This window comes from Panthera pardus, unplaced genomic scaffold (assembly GCF_024362965.1).
Source record: "Panthera pardus isolate Hobbes unplaced genomic scaffold, ASM2436296v1 HiC_scaffold_2, whole genome shotgun sequence".
Taxonomy (NCBI): domain Eukaryota; kingdom Metazoa; phylum Chordata; class Mammalia; order Carnivora; family Felidae; genus Panthera; species Panthera pardus.
Genome location: NW_026526765.1, coordinates 29,342,894 through 29,365,822, shown reverse-complemented (window position 1 = coordinate 29,365,822; position 22,929 = coordinate 29,342,894). Strand labels below are relative to the sequence as shown.

Here is a 22,929-nt window from a genome sequence, read left to right as displayed (position 1 = left end):
AAATGGGGATATAAGAGGTGAGAGAATGCATGTAGGGGCCTAGAACCATGTCTGGTATCTGGCTGGAGCTCGGTAAATATTAGTGGTCGTGAGCATCATTCCAAGCCTGATCCAAATTCCCATGTACAGATGGCCTCGCATGCCGATGTTGACTGCACCTACTTCTGACTGTAATGGGGATACTTGGCTGCTGATTTGGGCAATGGGCCTTAACGTCCAGCTTCAGTCTGTCCCTTATGATTCCTTTCTCCTTCTAGATGCCTCCATTTTAAGTTTTTTTTAACGTTTATTTTTGCAAGAGAGAGAGAGATCAGAGGAGGGGCGGAGAGAGAGGGAGACCCAGAATCCGAAGCAGGCTCCAGGCTCTGAGCTGTCAGCACTGGGCCTGACACGGGGCTTGAATTCACAAAAGGTGAGATCATGACCTGAGCTGAAATCGGACACTTAACCGACCGAGCCACCCGGCGCCCCTAGATGCTTCCACTTTCAATTCTCTTTGACTACCCTTGGGTCAGAGTAGCCTGTGTCAATATGTCAGTATTTAATTGGGGCAATGCTGCTTCTTAGACTAGAGCCTCATTTGGAGAATTGTGTAATCTTGAGCCAGAAGGTAGAATGGGCTTTGAAGCCAGACACATTGAATTTGAATCTTAGTTTCACATCTTATGATCTGAGGAAGCCTAGCCCAGGGAGCCGGCATAGCCCAGTGATTTCAGGCTTGAGTTGCAGAGTAAGACTGTGTATGTTGAAATCCTTATTCCCTAGATAAACTACGTAATCTCCCTGAGCCTCCGCTTCCTCATCTGAAAAATGGGGTTAAAATAATCTTTACTTCATAGGATTAGTACGAGGACTAAATGGTACTACAGTAAGCGCTCAGCTCAGAATTATAGTGGGTACCCAATAAATATTTGTTACCAGTAATATTTTCACATATGGCCATGGGAAGCTATTTAACCTCTCAGAGACTCAATTGTTTCACTTGTGAGATTGGAAGACTTCTATCAGTCTCATAAGGATTGGGGAATAGATGTGATAATGTACATAAAGGACATGATGCATAGTAGATTCCTGATAAATGAATTAGCCATTTTATTACTTCTGCAAATTAGCCTTCATGCTGGAGAGCCCTCACTGGCCAAGCGCCTTCCGTGACCAACTTCGTGCCTTTCATTTGCTGCCAAAGTTGAGCCCCATTCCCTAAAGAGCTGACATCTTTCCAGAGTGGGTTCTGTTCCAGGTATCACCACGAGAGCCAACCCCTGCCCAGGTGGGGCCTATGTAATTGATGTGCACACAGACATGGCTCCTCAGGCCGTGGTGGGGCCCTGGCCTGTGAGGCTGCTGCATTTGATTTCTGTGGGTCAACAAAGAAACATCTGAAATTAAATAAGCATGTTAGTCATGGCGGGTTCAAGTTGCCGTAATTAGCTTCTGTCTGGCTTGCTGTAGCAGCAGCAGGCCCGTGCTTCTTACTGCAAGACAACACTGGTCCCAGAGCTCTGAGGAGAGCTCTGAGGGTGCTGTAGCTAAAAGCCCTTGATGTTGATGCTGCAGGACAGATGCTGGCAAAAGCCTCTTCCTGTGGTGGTGGTGGTGAGTGCTGGGCCTTTAATTTTTCAGGCTACAGAGAGTTCCTGAGCAAGCTATTAGGCCTAGCATTGGGAATATACTGATGGGCTAGACATGGTCTTTGATTGCAAGGAATCATGATGGGGGCAGAGGCAGGGATAAACACACAGAGACCAGGGGCAAAAGGTGATTACATCTTTCTCGCTGGCTTCAGGGATGAAGCCACTTTGGGTTCACACCACTCTTTTGGTCTTGCTGGGGGGACGTCGTTGATCCAGGTGTGGCTACCTGCTGGGCCCCAGACCAGCTTACCTGTGTCTCAGTGCTCCCCTTGGTTTCTCTACCTGCACAGGCCTAGCTTCTCTCTCTCCTCAAAAACCCTGAACTACCTGGGCACCAGCTTGGCCTCCCTTCTTTCTCTTTCCTGGAAAGTTAGCATGTTTTAGACTGAATTATAGTCTCTGTATATCATTACCCTACAGTCTGGCAAATCAGTGATGCATTTAATCATAATGATAATGATGATAATAATAACAATACATCGCTTTGGTAAAGTTATTTTGATTTGTCAGAGCAAATTGTATTTTAAAAAAAATTTTTAATGTTTATTTTTGAGAGAGAGAGGGAGAGAGAGAGAGTGGCAGAGTATGAGCAGGGGAGGGGCAGAGAGAGAGGGAGACACAGAATCTGAAGCAGGCTCCAGGCTCTGAGCTGTCAGCATGGAACCCGATGTGGGGCTCGAACCCATGAACCGTGGGATCATGACCTGAGCTGTGGACGCTTAACCGACTGAGCCACCCAAGTGCCCCTGTCTCATTTTTTAAAGAAGTTGCATATTCATCACCATCAGGCATGTGAGTACCAACAATGTTTGTCAGCCTTGGAGGTACAAAGAAGCATAATACACAATACCCACCCACTCACCCTCTATCCTCCAAGGGGAAGCAGTGTGGAAAGTAAAGATAATATGAGCTTTGTCAACCTCTTTGCTACTTACTAGCTCTGTGACATCTGTCACGTTATTTAACCTTAGTTTTCATGTCCATAATATAGGACTAATAATAGTACTTCTTTGTGTGTGTAAATCTCATATATAATCCTAGTAAAAGAATTAGGCACCCAGAACGTGCTAGGGACTTTATTGTAAGCATAATCTCTTATACCTTACCAAAGCTCTGCAAGGTAAGCATTACTATTCCCATTTTACAGGTGAGAAAACTGAGGCTTGGAGATGTTCTTATGTGGTAAAGCTGGGATTCAAACGCATACTACACTGGAGTTTATTAGGCACTAAGCCCAAAGGAGTGGTATAAGCGGTGAGAAGTGGAGGAATGCAGAAATGAGCTCGAGAGATAAGTGCCTGGTCATTCTGAACATGTTTTTGTTTCCACCCTATTTTTAATGTTATGGACTTCTACTTTTTTTTTAAGTTTATTCATTTATTTTGAGAGGGAGTGAGAGAGAGCAAGTGTGAGCAGGTAGGGGCCAAGAGAGGGAAAGAGAGAATCCCAAGCAGGGTCCATGAGCTTAGCACGGAGCCAGATGCAGGGCTCCATCCCATGAACTGCGAGATCATGACCTGAGTAGAAATCAAGAACTGGAAACCTAACTGACTGAGCCACCCAGGCGCTCCTGCACCTTCTAATTTTAACAAGACATGAACAACACTTAAGAATACTATACTGGAATAATTTGTGTTTGTGTATTTGCATGTACTTAGACATTCTACTTTCAGTAAATGCTAGTGTGAGATATTTGTATTCAAAGTTTTGCTCAAATAAAGGGGGCATTTTGTTTAAAGGGCAGCATTTTGGTGATAAAAAACCAAACACACTCTTTGTGACTCACTTTTGCATCAGTGCCCTCTGGTGGTAAATCTTAGAAATCATTTACCTCTTACAGTGTGTACCAACTAAATGGGGGAAAAAAACTCCTGAATTTACCCACGATCTTTCTGACTCTCTTGCTAAAATACTGGCCAGTTAATGCCAGCTTCTTTATTTTTTGTATAAAAATATCTTTATGAAGGTCCAAAACTTGTAAGAAAGAGGTGACTTTTTACACAAACATTAGCTGTGTTTGCCTTTAATGATTTTGGGTAAATATTTGGGAAAATATTTTGAAATCAATTTCATGTTATGTAAATCAATGTCAAGGGAAGTAAATACTGCCAAGAGATCTCTACTTGCTGCCTTTTCCTTAGAATCATTTTAGAGAGTGTTGTACTGGAATAAGCTTTTCATTTATTTAAATCTTTTCCTCCATAAAATCCACTAAAAACAAACAAACAAACAAGATATCCAAGTTGGATTTTTCTTGTGCTTGTTTGGAGTCATTGTTGCAAAGCCCTTGGTTAAACGCTGAAAATTCTACTTTTCCTCCGATGCTCAGGAATCTAAGGTCGGATTCACTATCGTGGAGAGTAAATTGTGGAGGGTATCATTCAGATTTCCGTATTTTCTCCTAGGTTCTCAAATGTGGCATCTAATTCTGTGGTCCAAAGGATATCCTGGATCGTGTTCCTCCAAAACAGGTGATATGAGCAGGTGCTACTGGCCCGCCATTGTGTCAGGTGTTTTACATCTTGCTTCATCTTCACAATCCTTTGAGGTCTGGTTTTCTAAAGAAAAGGACTCAGAGAACCTAAGTGACTTGCCACCCAGCTGTTAAGTGGCAGATCTGGGATTCAACCTCAAGTCTCTGACCTCTCTCGTCTTATGGTTTTGCCTTCTTCCTGTGTAGGACTCCAAATGCTGGGTGGTGTTCATAGGCAGCTCAAACTCCAGACTGAAACCGTGAGCTTGGCTGTGTGTCACGTTCCCTCCGGGGAGAGTAGCAGTGGGGCTAATGTGTTTTGTAAACAATCTAGGCTGACACGTGCCAGTGTCACCTCTATGGAGCCACAGGAAGCAGAAAGCTCTGCTTTGCCCCCTACCAATAAGTTAAGATAAATAAAATGGATGACCTGAACTCAGAACGGTGAGATTTGCAGTCACACCTGTCCAGCCTGGCAGGACTCCTTTAAACACATAACCACCTCTATGGCACAAGTTGGAATTCTCCATTCCCCTCAAGAAACTAGACCAAACCCAAACTTGCATCTTACCTGGTATCTCTCTTGGTCCCTGATTTTGTTACTCATTTGCTCATCATGGGCTCATCCTGTCTCTGAGATTTGATACACTTTGGTGCTTTCCTGCTTAATGACGTTAGCTCCCAACTGCAATTCTGCCTCCCTTTCTTGGAAAAAGTACTTTGTAAAAAATATTTACAATCCTAATCTTCTCACTTACTGATACACTGTTGGCAGGAGGGTAAATAGACTCTTTGGAAGGCAGTTTGGCAGTTGCTGTCCCGTAATTTCACTTCTAGGAATTTATTCTATATAACTACTCATGCGTCTGTTCAAAGTTACATTTAAAAGAATGTGCACTGCAGTATTGTTTGTACTAGCAAATAAATAAATAAAAGGAAAACCCCTCTGATATCCATCAATAGGATACTAATTAAGCAAATAAAGTCTACTTGATTCCATGATATGTTTATACTATAGAATCAAGCAGCTGTTAAAAACATGACATGGTTGTATGTGTTAATATTTCCCAGATGTACGGCTACAAATGGCTCTACAGTATACAGTTCAGTTTAAAAAACAAGACAAGTTGCAGAACAGTGTATATAATAGATAAACTTTATGACTTGGCATCTGCATAGGAAAAATATATGGAATGATATATACCAAACTCTTAACAATAGTCTGGGACTGGGAGTGGGGCTGGGATTGAGGAAGGATCAGAATAGGGTGCAGGGAGTGCCTATAAGATTCAGGATTATGTGAATTCTTAAAAATAAGCATGTGTGAGGGACGCCTGGGTGGCCCAGTCAGTTAAGCGCCTGACTCTCTTGATCTGGGCTCAGGTCACAGTCTCACGGTTCGTGAGTTCAAGCCCCGCACTGGGCTCTGTACTGATAGTGTGGAGCCTGCTTGGATTCTCTCTCTCTTCCTCTCTGCCCCTCCCCTGCTTGCGTGCTCTCTCTCTCTCAAAATAAATAAACTTCAAAAAAAATATATAAGCATGTGTGAGTTTTGGAATTAAAAAGCTAATGCTTTCTATATATTAATTGTAGCAATAATTGAAACAATTCTGCCACAAATGTAGACGACAGGTAGGACTTGAAGCCCATCTGATCTAGTACTCCCAGGACTCCCTATTCCGCTCACAGGTTTCAGATTTCCCTTGGCCAATGCCCCTCGCCCCTCCCCTCGAGCTTGCCTTAGGAGGATCTGAGCACCCAAGGGTGTGACGGCTGGACAGAGGTCGGTAGTGGCAAGTAGCCGCTCTCTGCTACATTTTGCATGCCTCCCCTCAACTCTGCTGTAGGCCTTTCGGGTATATCATCATGGATAGGAATTCACAGTGAAGAAGGAAGGTGACATGGCAGCAATAAGTTAAAAGGCATCATGGAAGACCAGTTCCGCAAACCGGTTCCCCAGACCTCAGGTGGGAGCCCCAGTCCCCAGAGAAAGGCTAGTCCCCATAGGTTGACAGGTCACTGTGACTTCCGAACAGGCTGGCATGTTGAACATGTGCCAGGCTGGGGGCTGACAATAGGCATGCCCCGAGTCCTAGAGGAGGTGGGGTACCAGGTCAACAGCTAAAAATCAGGTATAAGGAAGAAAGTTACACAGAATGGGCCCAGGGTGGGGAAGGGTCTCACACACAAAGTGGAAGTTCTCTAAGAGTCTTCTTGTAGAAGGTCAGCATGGGTTTGGGGCTAGCCCTGAGAACACAGGGAAAGGGAAGGCTCCGGCTCTGTAGGGAGAGAAGGCGTGCAGAAGTGGCGGCTGCAGATAGCCTGAGAGGTGGGGAATTTTGTCTCTTCTGGTTTCCAATTACTCCAGCTTCTTGAAAAAGTTTTCTTGAAAAAACCGAGTGTGGGTGTCGGGGTTGGATGGATAGGAGGGGACTGGCTTAATGAGCAACAGAAGCTGCCATATATTACCATCAGGACTACATTATTCTTTTCATTTGGAATCCTGAAAATGGTAAGTACATAAAGACCTCAAGGACTTTATACATTACTGATTTTTCAAGAGACCAGAACATGAAATAGTGCCCTAAACTTCTGGCCTTTCTGGTGAATGTTTTTTCTCTGTCATCATCTCTAATCACCCTCACTTCCAGCCACACTGGCCATGTCACTGTTCCTTGGACATGCCTCAGGGCCTTTGCACTGGTTCTTTTTCTATGCCTATTCCACTCTTTCCCAAGATAGCTACATGCCTAACTTCCTCACCTCCTCCAAGGCTGCTCAAAAGTCACTTTCTCAGAGAGGCCTAACCTGACCATCCTATTTAAAAAAATTTTTTTTAAGTTTATTTATTATTTATTATTTATTTAAAAAATTTTTTTTAACGTTTATTTATTTTTGAGGCAGAGAGAGACAGAGCATGAATGGGGGAGGGTCAGAGAGAGAGGGAGACACAGAATCGGAAGCAGGCTCCAGGCTCCGAGCCATCAGCCCAGAGCCTGATGCAGGGCTCGAACTCACGAACCGCGAGATCGTGACCTGAGTCGAAGTCGGACGCTCAACCGACTGAGCCACCCAGGCGCCCCAAGTTTATTTATTTTTGATAGAGAGAGACAGAGCATGAGTCGGGGAGGGGCAGAGAGAAGGAGACACAGAATCCAAAGTAGGCTCCAGGCTCTGAGCCTTCTGCACAGATCCCGACAAGGGGCTTGAACTCACAACCCATGAGATCATGACCTGCGCTGAAGTCCGACGCTTAACCAACTGAGCCATCCCAGTGCCCCTGACCATCCTATTTTAAATTGCACTCCAAATTTCCTTTCCTTTGCTTCCCCCCTCCCCCATAGTGAGCACTACAAAATTTACTTAGTTTTTAGTATTTTATTGCCTACCACCATTCTCAGCCTCCTTCCTGGATCCCAGAATGTAAACTCTGTGAGCAAGCATAGAGGTATTTTTTGTTGTTGTTTGTTTTAGGGTTTTTTTTTGGGGGGGGGGGTCTGTTTTGTTCATTAACAAACACCCAGTGCCTAGAAGAGTACCTAACACAAGAAGTGTTCTGTATTTGTTGAATGAATGAATACACTGTAGTACAAGTGGTAAAGGACTTGGGATCCTTTGGTCATGGAATGCTGCCCAGATATGTAGAAACCATTTCCGAAGCACTTCCAAAGACCTACTTTCTTTCTCCTCATTCTACTCCCAAATCCCTATGGATTTAAGTCTTGGCTTTCAGCCCAGGAGATATAATTACTGGCAAAAGTTGAGTGAAACAGTTAAGAGCATGGATTTGGAGTCAAGGAGACCCAAATTTGCACCTAAGCCTTTCCACCTACCAGCTGTGTGACTCTGGGGCAATTATCTTCCCCAAGCCTGAGAATGAAATTTGTATGTGAATACACAAACCCTGGCATTAAATGTGCCGTTAAATGTGGTACTTTACATTATCAATGATGGAGATACATGAAAGAAATGGAGCACTGAATTTTAAAAGGGCAGTTTCCCCCATCATAGTCATTTAAGCTGCCTTAGATGAAAATATTGGGGGAAACTCACCACATTTCTATTTAATTTAAACATATCAAGAGATTTTAATAGATTCCGGGGTTTTCCTTCAATAATATGAACTATTTTTTTTTTTTTAAAGCTCACGTAGGGATGCCTGGGTGGCAAAATTGGTTAAGTGTCCAACTTCGGCTCAGGTCATGTTCTCACGGTTTGTGAGTTCAAGCCCCAGGATGGGCTCTGTGCTGACAGCTCAGAGCCTGGAGCCGTTTCAGATTCTGTGTCTCCCTCTCTCTCGGCTCCTCTCCCCCTCGCACTCTGTCTCTGTCTCAAATAAAAATAAACATTAAAAAAAGAAAAAAAAAGCTCATGTAAGCACAGCGTCTTGGAGTTGGGTTAGGTCTTTGAGTCTCGGCTCTCCCATAAGGCGCATAGAAACCGCGGAGGCACCTCGTGCCTGGGATCCAGCGCATGGAAGCAAGCAGAGAATATGCGTGGTTCCAACATCGGGAGCCAGGTTACCGGTGCAGATGATAAAAAGCAAAATGCAAAATCTGTGGTTCAGGTGAGGGATGCCAAGGCAGAAAGAGTTTGATAAAACGGATGAAAAGTGAGCCAGAACCAAAGCCCGCGCAGGTGGCTGTGGCAACTTTTTATCTAGAGCCCAGGACTCCGGGAAGAGACAAGGAGATGGGAGAAAAAAAGAGCTACCTGGACCAACCTTCCTGTCTGAACCAACCTTACCTCCTCAACAGCCCAGAAGAGGGCTCCAGGGTAGCCGCCAAAGTCTTTTTCCTGACGCCTCCTCCATTGCTTGGCCTCTTCCCTATCCTGCTTCCCCTTCTCCTTGTTAGTTTCTCCTGGGAGGCTTCTGGAGCCTTGCCTCAAAAACTCACTTGCGCCTGAGTTTTCGACTCCAGGTACGCTTCTAGAAAACCCCAACCCAACACAGAAGGCCTCGCATAGCTTCGCTTTTTTAACAACTCAGCAAAGAATTTTGATTGGCCAGCCAAGGTCACATGCCCGTGGCCTTTGATTGGCAGCCTACCCTCCCTGCCCTGCCTCCCCCACACCCACGTGACCTGATCCCGCCAGCCCGCCGGCACCGCTCCAGCGGGTAACAGGCGGTGTAACAGGCCCTGAGGATTCTCTGCTCTGCGCTGCCCCTGCCTTCCTGTGCTTATAGTCCAGCGGGAGAGAGTCGGTAGTCAAATAATTGCACCTCTGCACGTATACAAACTGTGGACAGTGCCAAGAAGGAGAAGCACAGGGTGCAGGAAGTGGCAGGGGGCGTGGTAGAGGCAGTGCAGAGCTGGCCGGCTGCCGCTTGGACAGCGGGTAGTAAAGACGGTAAGTGTGGAAGCCACGGCAGGAAAGCCGGTGAGAGGTGGTGGTGGCTCCGTTACAGGGGTGGCCCTCGAGTTGGAGAAAGGCGGAAAAAACTCAAAAACCTTCTAAGAACCTAACCGATTGCCATGGAACATGACCTCATCATTACCAAGTCCCCGTCATAGCCCTAGGGTAAACGGAAAACCTAAACTAAGCAAAACCAAGAAAAAACACATTGCAATCGGCTAACGTTGGGAAACTTTAGGAGAAGCAAAAGAAAACCAAGTAGTGCCCTCTAGTCTAAAGGTTTATCTTATTTAATTCCCACCCCCCTTCCTTAGTTTCAATGCATCCATCTCCTGTGTGGGAATTTTTTTTTTTTTTCGTTTATTTACTTAGTCTTTTAGTTCATTTATTTTTTAGAAAGAGAGAGCGCACACAGGGGAGGGGTAGAGGAGAGAGAGAGAATCCCAAGCAGGCTCCACAGTGTCAGTGCAGAGCCTGACCTGGGGCTTGAACATACAAACTGGGAGATCATGACCTGAGCTGAAATCCAGGGTCAGACTCTCAACCTACTGAGCCACCCAGGTGCCCCTGGAACTTTTAATAGAGAAAGGTTTCTCAACTTCTGAAAAATATTGCTTAGTTGAATTGCACCTTGGCATTTCCCCATATTCCCATTTTTATTACTTCGGGGGAGGGGTGGAGGGCGGTATAAAGGATAAACTGGTCTGTAAATCTCATCTCCATTCCTGATTCTGTAGGTGATAGCAGTGGTTTTCAAGTGTATTTTTCATGATGTTTTTGACATACGAGACAAAGAGCTCAGAAATATAAGCTCTTTCACCGTCTCTCCACAATGTAGTGTGAAAAGATAGTGACCATTTTGTGAAGACCCTGTAATTTGGGGTGGCTAAATTATTACCCCAAAGCGTAGTTGATGCTGCCCAGGCCTCCTTCCCCTATAGACCGTTAATGGGGAGGGAGGCAGAGGCCCCGCCCCCGTGCTGCTAACCTTGGGGCAAACCCGGTGGATCCCACTTCCTGTCAGCAACGGCATGGGTTTGCCTGGGGATTCAAAGCCTGTTGAACCAGCCTTGTTTCCAAGCAGTATATGGGGGAACTCCCAAGTAACTTGCCCACACCACCTGCTAGGGCTGGAGAAGAGAGGTCTGAGGCTTTAAGAATCTAACTGGTTGATTCGAATTTGCCAGATCAGTCTTCGATTTCGCACTTTACTGAGCTTATTAACAAATATTTCTAGATGACACTGCTTAGACTCCAAAGGTGTGTCCGTGTTGTGTATTTCCTTCCTCTTTTTTTTTTTTTTTTTTTTTTTTTTTGGTCTTGTGTATTTTAGGTCTTCGGAATCCATCAGTCACACAAGCCCCTTGGAGCTTCTAGTTCTTTTTCCAGACATGCTTTGTCCCCCAGTACTCAGTTCCTTTAATTTCTACTCTTTTTGCTTTTTATTTTCTCCTTCTCCTCCTCCTCCCCTCCTTCTTCTTCTTCTTCTTCTTCTTCTTCTTCTTCTTCTTCTTTTTAAATCACTTTTCCTCTGCCCCTTAACTGCTATTCCACTTGTATTGTTTCTTTCCCCCTGCTATGCTGTGTCCTTGTCCCTCTTCTCTCTCCTTTCCCTTTTGTTTTTCCTATCCTGTGTTCCCTTGTTATATCTCACGAACTCAGAAATTGCCCTGGAAATGCCATGGGTATCACCATCTATTGAGTGGTAAGGGCTGCTCCCACTTTGCCTTGGAAGATGACATTTCCCAGAGTGTTCCCCGTGGAGGCTGACTGGTCTCACCCAGATAATGCCACCAGTTAAAATAACCCTGACTTAGGGCCCAGGGGACTCACCAGTCATTATGCTGTATTGGAAAGTAAAACTGATTTGGCAGCCTCATTAGATTATAATCAGCTCAAATTTTCCTTCTGGCTTCACAGAGCATAGCATGTGTCCCCAGGAGCAGCAGAGGGAAGAAAACCACATCTCCTCCCCGGCTTTTTGTACTTCTTCTAGGCTCTTGGCTCGAATTAAATATTTGCTCATTGGCCATCATGCTTATCACCTTAAGTGGGTTTCTAATTTCTTTTAGAAGCTATGGGGAGCTCCAAGATAGCAGCTACCATTTTAAGAGTACAGTTCCAGAGTAGAGATTGTGTAGGCCAACGGATGCTGGGCCAAGAAGTATGAGCCATATTCCATAATAATAGTAATAATAGCTACCACTTATTGGATGCTTATTAAATACCAGACCCTTTTCTATATTAATTCATTTCATCTTCAGATTAATCCTATGAGATATGTATATATTATCCCTATTTCAGGTGGAGGATGTTGTGGCACAGAGTGATTAAGTAACTTGCCCAAAGTAACAGTTAATAAGTAGCAGATTCAGGATTGGAGCCCAGACAGACTGACCTCAGTATCCATGCCCCTTAATATTTTCCTATACCACCATCATGACATGAAAACAATGACTCTCAGGAAGAGTCCTTTGAAACAACAGAGAGTGATTGGTGGATGAGTCAAGGAACACAAGATAAGAGCCTCTTCTAATATATCCTGGTATGCAAATAGTAAAGTCTGAATTAGAGTCAAAGCAGTGAATATGGAAAGCTACAGATGTAAGAGATGGTGTGAAGGATTCATCTGAACTAATTTTGGACACAAAGGGAAGAGCATGGCCTGGATGTTCTGCCCTGGGAGAATGATGGGGTCATGGGCAGAAGTAAGAGGTGGCAGAAAGGACCTCTGACTTGTGTGGCCCTGAGATATTGGGTTGATAATGTTTCCAAGCTGCAGAGATGAAGCATCCTCCCACTGCCCCGTATTCTATCCCTGAAAGGAGGGATGCGGATGTGGATTAGTTACACTCAAGGAAAGGAGGCCAGCATGCTAGAAGGTGGGGCTCTTGCTGAGAGAAGTGTAAAGATTATAAACAGAACCACCCTTCATCCCCTCTTTTCTAGGATGATAGAAAGTCAGGTTCCAGGCACCTCCAGGCCTGAGGTCCTCCTGTGGATGGGGCCAGGGAAAAGAAGCCTAGGGGATAGTTCAGAGGAAGGGCTCCCTCACATTTTACACATTCCCCTACTTCCTTCTCTGGAGGGACATGGTAAGATGTGAGAGTCAGGAACATAGTGAGGGCTGGAGAGAAAATAGACAAGTAACAGGCTATTGAGCCTGCTCTAATTCTAGGTCTGGTATTAAAGGAGGAAAAAAAAAAAGTCCTCAAAACTAGCTCCCCAGGGTAGAACTGGAAGTGTGATACTGAAACTCCAGGCTGTATTGAAGACTATATGTCTACCCTTGATCAATGTCCTCCATAATCCAGAGCAAAAGTCATCAACAGGGGGAGTTTAAGGATTCAGTATCCATCTGTATCAACCATGATAATGACATTTTCTTTGTCTAACCAGTTTTAAATTCTCTGGAGTTCTTTAGTGACCGAATCCACCTATGTTTTCCTATTTCAATAAGATACTCAGTGGCAATAAATATCCTTGGAATATTTGTTTAAAAGAGCTATAAAGAGCTCCAAAAAGAAAGACATCTCCATGTACCCTCTGAAACATTGCTGGTGCCTGATAAAATGACGTATCTGAAGCCCTGATTTAAACAAGCTCTTGTTGCCGATAAACAAACAAAAACCAAGGGCCATGTGAATGTTAATAATTTGGAGATGTAGGTGGAGGTATCAATATTCTTGAATAACACATGTTCACACTTCATCTTTTTAATTAACAAAGTTCTTTTTCTTGTAATTTCAGCAGGAGGGATCCCAGGGTAAGAGAACAAAACTTGGATTTATGTGAATAGGATTTTTTTTATTTCATCACTGAATCCAAATAGTGTTTTCCTAGTGTGAAAACAGATGGCAGAGACTTTATTTGTGGTCAAAGACATTATGCATGAGAGTGAACCTTTCTTCAACAGGCAGATTTGAATACATTCAGGAAATGATTTAAGACATGATAGGTCTCCTGGAATCTGATCTATAGCAGGTGATTTTACAAAATTTATACACTCAAACCCACTGAATCAGAGGAGCTAATTTTCATTCTGACAAATCATCAGGTTTTTGTTTTTTTGTTTTTTTTCTGTCATTGAGTACATGTCTGGACATTGATGTTGTCTTGGGAAACTCAGTCTATGAGTCAGAGTTTGCATGTTTCTCCATCCTTGCTGAAGAATGTCTTCTCATCTTGTTTTCAAGACCTCATTGTGTTGAAAAGAAATTATTTGAGGGTCACCTGGGTGGCTCAGTCAGCTAAGCATCTGACTTTAACTCAGGTCATGATCTCGTGGTTCACAAGCTTGAGCCCCAAGGTGGGCTCTGTGCTGACAGCTCTGAGGCTGGAGCTTGCTTCAGATTCTGTCTCCCTCTCTCTCTTCCCCTTTTCCCTCTCTCTCTCTCTCTCTCTCTCTCTCTCTCTCTCTCTCAAAAATAAACATTTAAAAAAATAAAAAAAATAAAAAACTACTTGAGGAGACAACCAAATCCTGGCTTGCTGTTAACCTTATTAGTGTATACATTATAATTTGGGTATTTCTAACAATGCAAAGTTTAAGTGGGGTATTATCCTTAAAAGATGTCAGAAACCATAAATTACTTTGCAATTGTAAATTGTAAAATGGTGTTATTATAACACATAGCTTTGAGATAAAGCCAAATTTCTCCTGCATTCCCAATGGAAATTAGACAATTGGGTTAACTCCTCCCTGCTTCCAGAGTATAAGTTGGATAACTACAGTTTTGGAGCCAAAAGGGGATACCTGCAGGAAGTTATTGAAGGCCATACACAGATGTGGGAAATAGTTGGAAATATGTGTTTTCTGTGACTTAACTGTCATGGTTTATTCTTGGGGCAATTTCCTCCTGAGTTCATCAGTGAATTTCTTGGATTGTAGTACCTTGATTTTTCTTCTCTTCTCAGTTTCTTTTCACCCCTACCAATTCATTGACTTAAATTCATGTAATGAAGGAAGATTAAGTGATACAGTGCCAGAACTTGCCTGAGGGCTCTGAACTGGACAAGGCATAGGTGATGTCCACTAATGAAATCTTTGTTTGGCCATGTAGGGCATGTAAGTCCTCATAGATCTTGGGGGGGGGGGGGTCTTAAACTTTAGTGTGATGAGAATCTCCTGGTTAATAATAACCTGGTAAAAAACCAAAACCAAATTCTGTTACATTAAGTCTGAGAAAGAGTCCAGGAATCTATATTTATAATCATGGCAGGGAATTCTGATGCAGTTGGTCGAAGGGACTGCAGTTTGAGAAACACTGCATAGAGTCCTAACTCTGTGGCATCCTGGTGCTCAAGAAAATGGATTAAAGTCCCTACTTGTCTTTATTTTTAGACTTAAAAAAATTTTTTTTATTGTATTTTAAGTAGACTCCACACTCAGCGTGAGGCTTGAACTCATGACCCAGAGACGGAGTTGTGTGCTCTACCAACTGAGCCAGCCACATGCCCCCTACTTTTCTTTGTGTACAAATAATGTATTCTGTCTCAATAAGTGAATGAATGAATGTGGCATTGTCTACTCTGGGAGGTTTAATGATTCTGATCTCTTCTTCACCAAGGTTGGGAAATGCTAGGTGAGTGGATATTCCCAGAGACGACATGGTCTCTGACCAAAGAAGCTGTGTAAGAATATAGATCCAAGCCTTCAATACTCTACACTTGAATCACTTTTTCTGAGTTGAATTGTAAATCAATAGGAAACAACTAGAGCCAGCCAATTAGTAAATAAACACAAAAACAGGAAGAGCACAGAGGATGACACAAAGCAGTGGGGATCTAGTTAATCCTGTATGAGCAATATAAACAGTGGCAGCTCAAAGAGCTGTGGGTTAAGAAGCTATGTGATCACAAAGGAGGCCGGCGGTTCTCAGTCTCAAAATGCTACTGTGTGACTTCCGTAAATGTGTTTAGACCTCTGTTATTCTGGGGTCTGGCATGTAAAAGGTACAAGTAGGGCTCGGTGTAGAGAGCATAGAGGTGTATTATGTGGCCCCCAACAATTTACTTTTGGCAGGCACTTGGAGGGAAGCGGAGCCTTGGCTCTCAGAGCTCACGGGTAGTTTGGCAAATGTTTCTTGTGTACCTACTGTGTGCTCAGCATTGAGCCCCGAGCCATGATAGGTCTGACTCACGTTCTGTGTTCATTACTGGCCAGACAGGTGCCTTGCATTTCTCAGAGCCAAACTGAAGCTGGCTTTAAATTCCTGGGTGTAGCATACAGACATAAGCAGCTTTCTATGTTCTGAACTTTCTCTCTTGCTTAAAGGGACAACTCTATGCCACAACCTGGAGAGATTAAAATGCCACCTAATTGCTGCAGATCACTGATTTCGAGTTCCCAAACTGACAAAACTGAAAGATGAAGACCCCTGACGCTGTTGAGAAACAGGCACCTAACCCCAGGCATGAATTAGTACGTGGGAGAAAACATCAGGTAAGTGGGCAAAATATGGACTTGACAGTCAGACTTGAATTCAAATCCTGATTCTGTCACTTCTTGCTTGCTGAGCAGTTTCCTCATTTCTTACAAAAAAAAAAAAAAAGGGATTCTACCCACCTCATCAGGTTTATGTAACAGTTGATAAGATACAAACATATAGCACAGTAGTGGCACATAACGGGGACTTGGGAAATATAAAATACTCCCTTCTGCTCCTCGTCCTCATATCCTGGGCCTTTGGGAATTATAATCTTGCCTTTGGCAAAACCTCAGATGAAGCACACAGTACATTTTGGTTTGAACCTTCCTGAGATGAGTGTGCTTGAGGGAGAAGGCCTGTGTCAGAGTTCCCTGCCAATTGAGCATAAAATATCAGGAACCAGAAACCGTTATCTCTCTAGGAGATTGTTTATACCAGGGTTCCTATCAGAAATAGGGCATAAGACAAGGGTTTGTATGCAGGTGGTTTGGGAAATGAGGTCAGCGAATGGGAGTGGGGGATGGGGAAGAAGGAAAACAAGACAAGCGGCAAAGCCAGTTGGTAAAGAGTTTGTTATCAAGTTTGGTCACTGCTGTGAGAAACTGGGGCCTGTTCCTTCTGGGACTGAGAGCCATGAAAAATGCCTCTCAGAACTGTCCACTCAAGGGACACAAGTGGGACAGGCACCCGCAAGTTCTCAGCCCTGACATGTCAAGGATTGCCCCAGGTGTCATCTCCCTCGCTTCACCAGTTTCGCACAAGTGCTGGGTGGTTCCCGTTAGTGTCCTAGCCCAGTGTCTGAGAAGTCGAGGCATGTGTGTGGCAGAAGTGAGGTGCACTCGGGAAAATCAGAGTAAAATGTTAGGGTCCAGAGCATGTGAATGTGACCAAGTCCAATACTGGGATCAAAGGAAATGCCGACTGACAGAAAAATGACCAAGTGTGTTTCTCCTTTCAAACCTCAGACACCTCTACTGTTTACAAAAGTAGCTGCTAGAATATTCTTCAAGTGCCTCCATGTGGCACTGCACAGCCTCACTTGTCTCTTGGTTTCCTGAGCTCTAATTCAGGTACCGCCTCATTAACTTTGTACTTGATGACATATTTTCTTCCTTGTCCTCCAGTTTCTTTACATGTTTTAGTTGTGTCCCTCTTCTTCACAAGAGACACTTCTCTCCTTGGGTGGCTTCGGATGGAGTCTTCTAATTTTTTTTTTTTAATTCCATCAGCACCTAACTGTGCTCAGCAAAAACCTGTTGACTTGAACTCACTTGATACAAGATGATAAATCCTTTCTCTAGTGAACACAGGCAGTAACTTCTTTGACAGCAGCTATAGCAACTTCTTTCTAGATATTTCTCCTGAGGCAAGGGAACAAAAGCAAAAATAAACTATTGGGACTACATTAAAATAAAAAGCTTCTGCACAGCAAAGGAAACAATCAACAAAACTAAAAGGCAACCTATGGAATGGGAGAAGTTATTGTCAAATGACATATCTGATAAAGGGTTAGTGTTCAAAATAGACAAAGAATTTATAAAACTCAACACCCAAAAAACAAATAATCCAATTAAAAAAATGGGCAGAAGACATGAATAGACATTTCTCCAAAGAAGACAGACACATGAAAAGATGCTCCACATCACTTATCATCAAAACTACAATGAGATATCACCTCACACCTGTCAGAATGGGTAAAATCAGCAACACAAGAAACAACAGGTGTTGGTGAGAATATGGAGGAAAAGGAAGCCTCTTGCATGGTTGGTGGGAATGCAAACTGGTGCAGCCACTGTGTAAAACAGTATGGAGTTTCCTCAAAAAGTTAAAAACAGAACTCCTCTACAATCCAACAATCACACTACTAGGTGTTTATCCAAAGAATACAAAAATACTAATTCAAAGGGATACATGACTCTGATGTTTATAGCACCATTACTTACAATAGCCAAATTATGGAAACAGCCCAAGTGCCCATAGATGGATGAATGGAGAAAGAAAAGCAACTGGGTGGCTTGGTCCGTTAAGCATCCAACTTCAGCTCAGGTCATGATCTCATGGTTTGTGAGTTCAGGCCCTGCATTGGGCTGTCTGCTGTCAGCACAGAGCCCGCTTCAGATCCTTTTTCCCCTCTCTCTCTCTGCCCCTCCCCCACACTCCCGGTGTCTCTTGAAAATAAATAAACTTAAAAAAAATTAAAAAAAAGAACAGGTGGTATATATACACAATGGGATATTATTTACCCATACAAAATAATGAACTCTTGCCATTTACAACGAGATGGGTGGAGCTAGAGAATATTATGCTGCGCAAAATAAGTTCGTCAAAAAAAATGCCACATGGTTTCACTTTTGTATGGGATTTAAGAAACAATACAAATGAGCAAAGGGGGAAAAAGAGAGGCAAACCAAGAAACAGATTCTTAACTATAGAGAACAAACTGATGGTTACCAGAGGGGAGGGGGGGAATGGATTAACTAGGTGATGGGGATGAAGGAGTGCACAGGTGATGTATGGAAGTGTTGAATCACTATATTGTACACCTGAAACTAATATTACGCCGTATGTTAACTAATTGGAACTTGAATAAAAAATTTAAAAAATCCCTTCTCTAGAAGCACAATGATTTTTTTCAGGGGCTTGTGCATCTTTCTACTCCTTAAGTATATTGGGACCCTCACCAATTAATGGGGCTTTGAAAGCAACGTCTATAATGAGGGGCAGGGAGGTGGGAGCGCAATGCCAGTGCCTCAGGGTGTTGTAGGGTTTTCACCAGCAATTCATTCTGTGCTCTTTGTATTTGCTTTCATTCCAATTGCTTCACAGCAGTAGCACTCAGAAGGGACATATATTTAGACTAGACTTCAAGCCTCTTGTTGAAGCTTATAATGAAACACAAATGCACTGGTCCTTTTTCTGCCTATCCTTTTCCCTCTCTGCTTTAGTCCTGCCCAACTGTAGACACCTTGTAAGCATGAATAGTAACTAGGAACTCGGTGGATCAGCAGGGAACTCGTATTTGTTGGATTCTTTGAGATGGCAAAAAAGGCACATATCTAAGTCACTCTCCATATTTCTTAGTGTGAACTTAGAGCCACTTACATGAGGACTATTCATAGCCACCACATTTAGGTGGGCAGGTTGTGCACTGCACAACTCTCAGGAAGCATTCGCATTGTCGTCAGTATGAATGTGTTCCTGGAGGAGTACTGTGAATAACCTGTGAGGTCACAAATAGTGACCCTCCCTGTCTGAGGCTCCACTCCAGTTCTACTGAATCAGAATCTCTAGGGAAGGGGCCCATGAGTCTACATTTTAACAAACTTTACAGGTTTCTATTAACACTGAAGGTTGAAAATCACCACTTAAGAGATAGGTTTTAACACAAAGATGCACCAGAAAGATCCTAATCAATTGAATGGAGCCTACATGATCTGAATACAATATGCACAGTGTTGTCAGTCCTGGAAATAGTCTTTCTTTTTTCGTAAAATATGTGAATGAAGTGTTGGTGTCTTCACCAAGAGGTGGCACCTAAGGGTTCTGAGGAAATAAACGTATAGACCCTATGTATAGACTTGTGTATAAACAATTTTGTATATACATACAGGATAGCTTTTTTGAATTTATACAGCTGTACTTAAAAGTAGCTGGTATTAGTTAATCCTGTGTTAACAGTTTGGATATTTTTCACTTGTACATTTGGGACTTTTTCTTTTGGTTGATGAAAGTTGCATATGCTAAGTGTGTGAATGAAGTGAAAAAAGAATGTGGGAAGTTATCTCACCACCTGTGCCATCACTGGATCCTCTGCTTCCCAGGCTTAAAGTTCTTCTGGCTTCATGAATAACTCAGTGAATAATTGCCGTTCAGAATATGGCTGCCCTACTAGTGATCTGGCCATTTTTTCGATGTCTTTCAAACAGGCCTCTATTGTTTTCTTCCTTGTGTGCTTTTATATTCCAACTTTCCAAGAGAGAAATTCTGATCGGGCTGGGTTGTCACCACTCAATGTGGAGTGCTCCGATTAGGTAGCTTCTTAGGTCAAGTTGTCTCCTTGGCAATGTCTTGCTCATGTTTATCTTATGGACATGTGGTTGCCTCAGTCCTGGTCACTCATTTTTGGTTCAGTGACCATCAGCGATAGTATCTTAATAAAGAATAAAGAATATCCATGACCACTTTCCTCTGAATGGAGATGTGGGCATAGCCAACATCTAGTACTTTACTGTTTGTTAGAACAGGAAGGAAATGTAATTACTCAATATGCCATCTAGATGCCATATCCTATAACAATAAGAGCTGATATATATATTGAGTACCACCTTATGCCAGACATTTTTTCTGATCACTTGAATAGCATTCATAACTTAACCTTCAAAAGCAACTTTTTGTGGTAGATGCTATTATTAACTTCATTTTACAGATTAGAACATTAAGGAATAGAACTTGCCCAACAGTTTGTATATGGTGGAGCCACAATTAGAGCTCACACTATTTAGCTCTGAAGTCATTGCCTTTTATGACTATGTTGGGGTTGTGATAGAGGATCATGTGTGTGTGTGTGTGGCGGGGGTAAGACAATTAGGGAGAATGAAATGCACAAATTAGGTCTGGTAGGCAAAGCATAGGCAGAAGCCTCCATTGGTGCACGTTGGGGGAAGGAGTTGTAAGACAATGACAGGCAGATGCCACAAAGGGACAAGACACAGCTGGACTTGCCTTGAGGGCCAGACAGGATTCTAAAAAGATATCCTGAGAGGTTGTTCTTACTCCTTCCTTGATTTCTTAAAAAGGAGTATAAATGACATTTAATTGCCCATGGTTCCTTTTAAAAATAAAGACATAGTAGCGCCTGGGTGGCTCAGTCGGTTGAGCGTCTGACTTCAGCTCAGGTCATGATCTTGCGGCTTGTGAGTTCAAGCCCCGCGTCAGGCTCTGTGCTGACAGCTCAGAGCCTGGAGCCTGCCTCTGCTTCTGTGTCTCCCTCTCTCTCTGCCCCTGACCCACTCACATTCTGTCTCTGTCTCTCTCAAAAATAAATAAACATTAAAAAAATAATAATAAAGGCATAGTAAACACCTTCTTTTGGGGCCATTATCCTCCATCCTGGCCAGTTCCTCCAGGGGGCACCTAGCATTCCTTGATAGAAAAGCCTTGAGAATTTAGGGTTAGACAGGAAAGTTTGGGTCTGACTGTCAAAAGAAAGTGAAGGGTATTATCCTGTATTGCTGAGGAGCACGAAGTTTGCAGCGGGGATGTGGAATGGAAGACCGTTCCACTCTGAAGAATGCTCTTAAGGTCCATGACCAGAGCAGCTACTAAGCTGTAATCAGTCTCCACCAAAGTTTGAGGCAAGGATTTTAGCATTTCAGGAGGAAAGGGGGCTATTGAATTACTACGATAATTATCTTCATTTTCTTTCTTTCCCTCTTTGTTTGCAGAGAGAGAGAGATCTGGTCTGCTCAAGTCAATGTGTTCTACATTGCTTGCTGTGGGCTGTCTCCCAAATCCTTAACTTTTTGAGTAAAACACAGTAATCATTGAAAAATCATTTTGAGGGCCCATACGAGTTTTGTCAAGGTCTTCTTGGTGCTTCTGAAGTGGAATCTTTTCACCTTTCATTAGCTACTTGTTTTCTTTCAATCAGTGCCTTAGGAAGTAACACAGGAGACCAGAGAAGAAAATGGCTATTTTATGTCATTCCCAGGTTACAGTCAGTTTCTTGTAGGTTGGGATTAATTTTGCATAGTCCTGACTGAAAACAGGATGATGGACAGGATGACCTTTGCCCTCCCAAAATCTGAGCAGGCCAAGGGGCTGTGCAAGGTTTGGGTTCTGGCCAATACTAGGCACAATGAATGAATTGGGTATTTATATACCCAAAACCAGTACTCTGCTGAGAATAGAATTTGAAGGAAGGGCCTATAGTTCTCTGGGTCAGTTGTTCCTCTGAGAAACACTCACAAAGATGTTCTCTGTTTCAGGCAAAACAATTACTCTAGAGACTTTGGGAGTTTCAAGACAACTGAATGCACGATAAGAAAGGGGATATCTTGGAGAAGACAGACTGCTCATCTCTACTGGGATTCTTCTGTAAGTCACATTATTGACTTCAAGAGGCCATGAAAGTGTGTCTTTCCTTGAGACAGTAAACTCTCTGTTTTCTGAAGTGAATGGAAAAAAAGGGGTATATTGGTTTGCCATGTCGGTTTCCAGAAATGAGTATACTGTACAACGTACTTCATCTACAATGCTGCCAAATATAATTTATTGTTACTCAGATGATTCAGAAGACCTTCTGGTATCTCATCAAGGTAAACAGCAAATATTTTGTGCTGCAGCTGTGTGGAGGAGACATTGCCCAGTGATTTCTAGAAATGAGTCAGAAAAAGAAAAATAAATGCTTTTCTCTGTTATAACATATTCTAAACCAGTCATTCAATCAATTGGAACTTACAATTTATTTATAACTGTTGAGGAATTAAAAAATAGGTATGTGGGGAATATAAAGAAATGTAAGTAGTGGACCCACTGGTTGCAAACAGAGTTACAGCTACAAAAGTTCTTTGTCAGAGCTTAAGACTAGAACTTAGTATTTGGGGTTTGTGATGGGTTTGCTAGATCTGCTCCTATTGTCTACGCCACCCGCCTTCTAATATGCCTTCTTGTACTGTAGTGGCTGAAGAGCCAAACACCACATTTTCCAGACTACCCTACCCTCAGGGCTCTGGATGTTTAGAAGGTAGAAATGAGGCAGAGGCCATGCTTTCACTGCTTCTGTGTTTTCTTTAAAAAGTTTGGTCATAGAGGCATTAGGATTTTCTTTTTTTAAAAAAATTTTTTAGTTGTTTATTTATTTTTGAGAGAGAGAGTGTGAGCAGGGGAGCGGCAGAGAGAGAGGGAGACACAGAATCCAAAGCAGGCTCCAGGTTCTGAGCTGTCAGCACAGAGCCCGATGTGGGGCTTGAACCCTCCAGTTGTAAGATCATGACCTGAGCCAAAGTCGGAAACTTAACCGACTGAACCACCC

General features: G+C 43.1%; 2 long non-coding RNA genes across 3 annotated transcripts in view; one reads left to right on the top strand and one right to left on the bottom strand.

The window, feature by feature from the left end:
- Positions 1–22,318, top strand: part of LOC109260111 (uncharacterized) — a 49,753-nt gene extending 27,435 nt beyond the window's left edge. Inside the window, exons 1-3 of one of the 2 annotated variants that reach the window (XR_002076872.2) lie at positions 9,222–9,459; positions 15,743–15,910; positions 21,884–22,318. This is a non-coding gene — a long non-coding RNA (uncharacterized LOC109260111). Of the gene's footprint in view, positions 1–9,221; positions 9,460–15,742; positions 15,911–21,883 lie in introns of those variants that run through there. The other variant, XR_002076873.2, reaches the window with a different exon arrangement.
- Positions 1,069–9,066, bottom strand: LOC109260112 (uncharacterized). Its single transcript, XR_002076874.2, has 2 exons — positions 8,854–9,066; positions 1,069–1,357 (listed from the first exon to the last, which is right to left on the bottom strand). It is a non-coding gene; the product is annotated as an uncharacterized LOC109260112 (long non-coding RNA).
- Positions 22,319–22,929: the final 611 nt, after the last annotated feature.